The sequence below is a fragment of the Odocoileus virginianus genome, chromosome 3 (genome assembly GCF_023699985.2).
Source record: "Odocoileus virginianus isolate 20LAN1187 ecotype Illinois chromosome 3, Ovbor_1.2, whole genome shotgun sequence".
NCBI classification, from domain to species: domain Eukaryota; kingdom Metazoa; phylum Chordata; class Mammalia; order Artiodactyla; family Cervidae; genus Odocoileus; species Odocoileus virginianus.
This window is the reverse complement of record NC_069676.1, coordinates 11,638,545-11,644,052: the sequence shown is the minus strand read 5'-3', so window position 1 is coordinate 11,644,052 and position 5,508 is coordinate 11,638,545. Positions and strand designations below refer to the sequence as shown.

The following is a 5,508-nucleotide window of genomic DNA, read 5'->3' as shown; positions in this document are numbered from 1 at the left end:
GGGCTATGGTCCATGGGTGGGAGCGGGTCAGACACAACTGAGCAGCTAAGCGTGGGCACTAGTGGGTAACACGGTTTCAACGATAGCTAACATTATCGCGATGTTTATCAATAGCCTAACAATGGTTCTCTACCCTGACACTATGTTCATTTGCCCAAAGGAATGATGAGTAGAGATTCTGATCTGATTGGTTCTAAGTTGTGGCTAGTCCATAGCTAAATTCTGAAAGATCAAAAGGTAATTATATTGATCAGCCAGCACTAATAACACTGGTTAAGTATTTTATATTGATTTTAATTTGATTTCTTCCAGCAACCCTATAAGCTCAGTACAGTTAATATACTCATTTTACAGAGGCACAAACTCCCCAGGTATTTGGGATATTAGTCTTTGGGGTTTTTTTCCCCTTTTGATTATTCCCAAATGGCATCATATTTTGACCTATAGGAAAATGAAGGCCCGAGTTGCTTTCATGGAGCTGAATGTAGAAAAAAATGCAATTTCTTACTAAGGAAGAATGACTCGAAAAGATCATAAGCTGATCTTAAGTAGGACAACTTGGGGTTTGAGACTTGGCTCTGATCCTATGCTCTTCAAATGTTCCTAAGGGTTAAGTTTGATGAGAAATCAACCCTTCATAAATTTTTAGGAGTAGAGACATAGTTAAGAAGGGTTACCTAGCCACTACACACAAAAACAACAAAACCAAGCTCAGATTTTTTCTTGAGAGTTGCTGGGAGCCAGCACACGAGATCCCACCCATGAAAAGGTCGTGAGGAGAAGACCTGACAAGCAAGGCAGATCAGGGCTTCAGGGTTTCAAAAAGCTGCCCCGGCGCTTACCTTAAAGATGATCTTTGTCTCTCTGATGCTTGCTATATTAGATTACTCCCTAATTTCTGTGACACAGGTAGACGGCCTTCCGCAGTCTCTCTCCAAACAGGATCAACTTAGAACTTTAATCAATTTGTCCCCCAGAAGGTGGTATCCTATAAGATTATCCAGGATGAAAGGCGTGTTTCAATTTAGACCCCTTTGCTGGCATTCTAGCCTGCTTGGCAAATGCCTACTAATGCACATGACTGCTCACAACACCTTAATCATAAACAGCATAAAGAACCTGATCACACAAAAGGCCCTAATAGGCACAGAGCCCTTCAGGGGGTGAGGAAGCCCTATTAGAGAACAGAAAAATATTATTCTAAAAGTGGTTATAGTTAAAGATTTAGAAAAATAAGAGTTTAGAATTGCCAATTTTAACCAGGAATGCTAAACAGGGGCTGCCTCACGGGAGCTGCAGAGTCTTTGTGTGGTAAACCTTTTAGATACATTTAACTGATAACTTCTGTGAAAGGACTGACCTTTGTGTTCATTAAAGAATACATTTACAAATGCAAATACTGCTTTGCATTCACCTAGGTCATAAAATGTCAATAGGCCCCAAGGTCAGAAGATAATGTATAAGACTCTCACAAAGAAGTATGCAGAAAACACCCTGGTTTCCTTAAGGAGAAACCAATGTAATATTAAACTATCTTCCCCTTAAAAAATGTGCTAACTTAGAATATAAAAGCTATGGTAAAAAAAAAATAAAGATTTGCCAGACTCTGCTACACACCCCCAGTCTGGTCTCTCTCTCTCTCTCTCTCTCTTTTTCTTGCCGACGCCATTCATCCTGAGGGTACCCCTGGATCCTGCTGAGGCTGGACCCCAGCAGAGAGTGTCTAACACTGATAGAGAAAAACTGCAAAAGTGAAAAAAGTTCAGAGTATTTATTAAAATTTAATTATCAAAAAAGCAAGAGAGTTTCAGAAAAAAACATCTACTTCTGCTTTATTGACTATGCCAAACAAAGCCTTTGATTGTGTGGGTCACAATAAACTGTGGAAAATTCTGAAAGAGATGGGAATACCAGACCACCTGACCTGCCTCTTGAGAAAAATGTATGCAGGTCAGGAAGCAACAGTTAGGACTGGACATGGAACAACAGACTGGCTCCAAATCGAGAAAGGAGTGTGTCAAGGATGTATATTGTCACCCTACTTATTTAACTTATATGCACAGTATATCATGAGAAATGCTGGAGTGGATGAAGCACAAGCTGGAATCAAGATTGCTGGGAGAAATATCAATAACCTCAGATATGCAGACGACACCACACTTATGGCAGAAAGCAAAGACCTAAAGAGCCTCTTGAAAGTGAAAGAGGAGAGTGAAAAGTTGGCTTAAAACTCAACATTCAGGATGTTATGCCCGATGTCCGAATCCCCGAGCGGGAAGAGAGAAGTCCCAAGAGACAATGCAAAACGCAAGAAGGGAGTTTATTGCTAGCTCGAGCTAGGGCCCCCGCTGTGTCCAACGCAGTGGCGCACAGGCTGAGAGCCCCGAGCCCGGTTTTTCTACTCATATTTATAGGACATCCAATTTCAAACATAAGCAGGGGTCAACTAGCGAAGCGGATTGGTTACATGCTTGCGGGGGTCCTTTCATTGGTCAGACATTCATCGGCTGTTCGCGCGCGCGGGACTTTTCCGTAAACAAGTTCTGATTGGCTGTATCTGGGTGGCCTGATAATCGTCCTAGTTGCCAGAGGAGGGTCTTTCCCTTCCCGCCTCTGTCTCCTATCATGGCGTTATGTTTGCTCTTCCTACATTCCGTTTGTTCTTCCTACACAGGAAGCTAAGATCATGGCATCTGGTCCCATCACTTCATGGCAAATAGATGGAGAAACAATGGAAACAGTGACAGACTTTATTTTCTTGGATTCCAAAATCACTGCAGATGGTGACTGCAGCCATGAAATCAGACGCTTGCTCCTTGGAAGAAAAGTTCTGACCAACCTAGACAGCATATTAAAAAGCAGAGACATTACTTTGCCAACAAAGATCCATCTAATCAAAGCTATGGTTTTTCCAGTAGTCATGTATGGATGTGAGAGTTGGACTATATAGAAAGCTGAGTGCCGAAGAAATGATGCTTTTTGAACTGTGGTGTTGGAGGAGACTCCCGAGAGTCCCTTGGGCTGCAAGGAGATCCAACCAGTCCATCCAAAGGAAATCGGCCCTGAATATTAACTGGAAGGACTGATGCTGAAACTGAAACTTCAATACTTTGGCCACCTGATGTGAAAAACTGACTCATTGGAAAAGATCCTGATGCTGGGAAAGATTGAAGGTGGAGGAGAAAGGGATGACAGAGGATGAGATGGTTGGATGGCATTAATGACTCAATGGACTTGAGTTTGAGCAATCTCTGAGAGTTGCTGATGGACATAGAAGCCTGGCATGCTGCAGTCCATGGGGTCAGTCGGACACGGCTGAACAACTGAACTGAACTGAATTATTATTTAATCCCTGGTACATCATATGTTTATACTATCCTCAGGATCAGTGACACTTTTAATGAAATACATATACTTTTAGCAAAAATATATTTATCAAAATATGAAGCCCACCAAGGCCAAATATTTATATTTCAGTTATATTGAGAACACTTTGACCGCCACATTTGAGTGAGCACTTATCTCCCTGGAAGATGGATGTCATTGAACCACATAAAGATGAAAAACCCTTAAAGATAATTGGTATATAGAAAGGTTATCTGACTATAATTTATACTATAGTGAATGTGGTTTGATCTCTTCAGGACTACATTGAAAGCAAGGGAATTTCTTGTACAGCATTTGGATAATAGCAGTACATTTGAGTGCTTTTTAGTATCCTGTAATTAGAATAATTTTTTAACAGGGAAGACAATAATTTTTATTCAATATTTTTCCTTCAGAAGTAGGGGGCAGATATTTTACTGTGTTCATGGATTTGTTATCTTGAAATGTCTTTACTTCTCTTCTATTACTTGACCCCATGCCTCTAAAATAGATGCATAAAGAAATCAGTGAATATTTTTACCCTAGTGAAGAATCACTCACAACTGAGAAACACTGCTAAAAGTGCTAAGGGGTATGATTATCAAGTGTAAATATTTCATTTGTAAATTGCTTCAATCAAAAGTATGGACACTAATCTGGGTGCCCCTACAATCATTTTCTGTTTTCAACACTCTTTTTTTTCTAAAGGTACCCCATCAACATGGAACCACAAAATCCCTCCTCCTGGGCCTCTCAGGTTATCCAGACCTGCAGCCCCTTCTCTTTGGGCTCTTCCTGTCTATGTACTTGGTCACTGTGCTTGGGAAGCTACTCATCATTCTGGCTGTCACCTCTGACCCCCACCTCCACACACCCATTTACTTCTTCCTCTCCAACATGTCCTTGGCTGACATCAGTTTCAACACCACCACTGTCCCCAAGATGCTAGTGAACCTCCAGACACACAGCAAATCCATCACCTATGCAGGCTGCCTAGCTCAGGTAACTTGACTGTCTTTTCTCTTTTTGACTGTTTGGAGAGTCTCCTTCTGATAGTGATGGCCTATGACCGGTTGGTGGCCATTTGCCACCCCCTACACTACCTGTTCATCATGAACCCCCACCTCTGTGGCTTCTTGGTCTTGGTGTCATTTTCCATCAGACTTTTGAACTCCCAGCTTCACTACTTGATGATGTCACAGCTTACCTTCTGTGCAGAAGTGGAAATGCCTTATTTCTTCTGTGACCCTTCTAAACTCCTCAATCTTGCCTGTTCTGAAAACTCCATCAATATCATATTAATTTATTTCATTAGTACCATTGTTGGTGGGATTCCATTTTCAGGAATTTTTTGCTCTTATTCTCAAATTGTTTCCTCAATTCTGAGAGTCTCCTCATCAGGAGGGAAGTACAAAGCCTTATCCACCTGTGGTTCTCACCTGTCAGTTGTATGTTTGTTTTATGGAACAGGCCCTTGGGATGTACCTCAGCTCAGCTGTCTCATCTTCCCACAGGAAGGGTGCAGTGGCCTTGGTGATGTACACTGTGGTCACCCCTATGCTGAACCCTTTCACCTACAGTCTAAGGAACAAGGACATCAAGAGTGCCCTCTGGCGGATTATCAGCAGAATAGCCTAATCCCAACGCCTGTGCCACCTTTTTTTCGGTTCATGAAAGTAGAAAATGCAACAAAATCGAACATGTGCAATAAGTGATTCTGAATCTGAAGTCACTTACTCTAAATGTACCTATCTGGCTCTCTACTTTATGTTTACACGATTTTTCCTCTTCATAGCATAGCTCTAATGGAATTGGAGAATTAGATGGAAGACCCATGTGAGTTATAACCCTTCTGGGATTTTGCGTATTGCATCAGTATACCCGTCTCTTTTTCCTTAAGTATTACTCAAGACTCTTGGTCACAAGCAATCTTGTTTCTATCATCACAAAATAAACAGAGCTCTCTCTTTTTCTTGTTATGCATTGTTTCTGTAACTTTCCTATGATCATTCCCTATATGTTAGGTGGATCTAAACCTTACCTTAATGACCAAGATATTTAATATATTTTTGCTCCTTAATGATTTTTGAGTAAATAGAATGGATATTTGATTTCTAAACTGGAGTATTTTGAAATTAAAAT

The 5,508-nt window shown here is 41.0% G+C and overlaps 1 pseudogene; it reads left to right on the top strand.

Annotated features, from left to right (window-relative positions):
- The first annotated feature begins 2,625 nt into the window (after nucleotides 1–2,625).
- Nucleotides 2,626–5,004, top strand: LOC110134237 (olfactory receptor 7E178-like; annotated as a pseudogene).
- The last annotated feature ends 504 nt before the right edge of the window (nucleotides 5,005–5,508 follow it).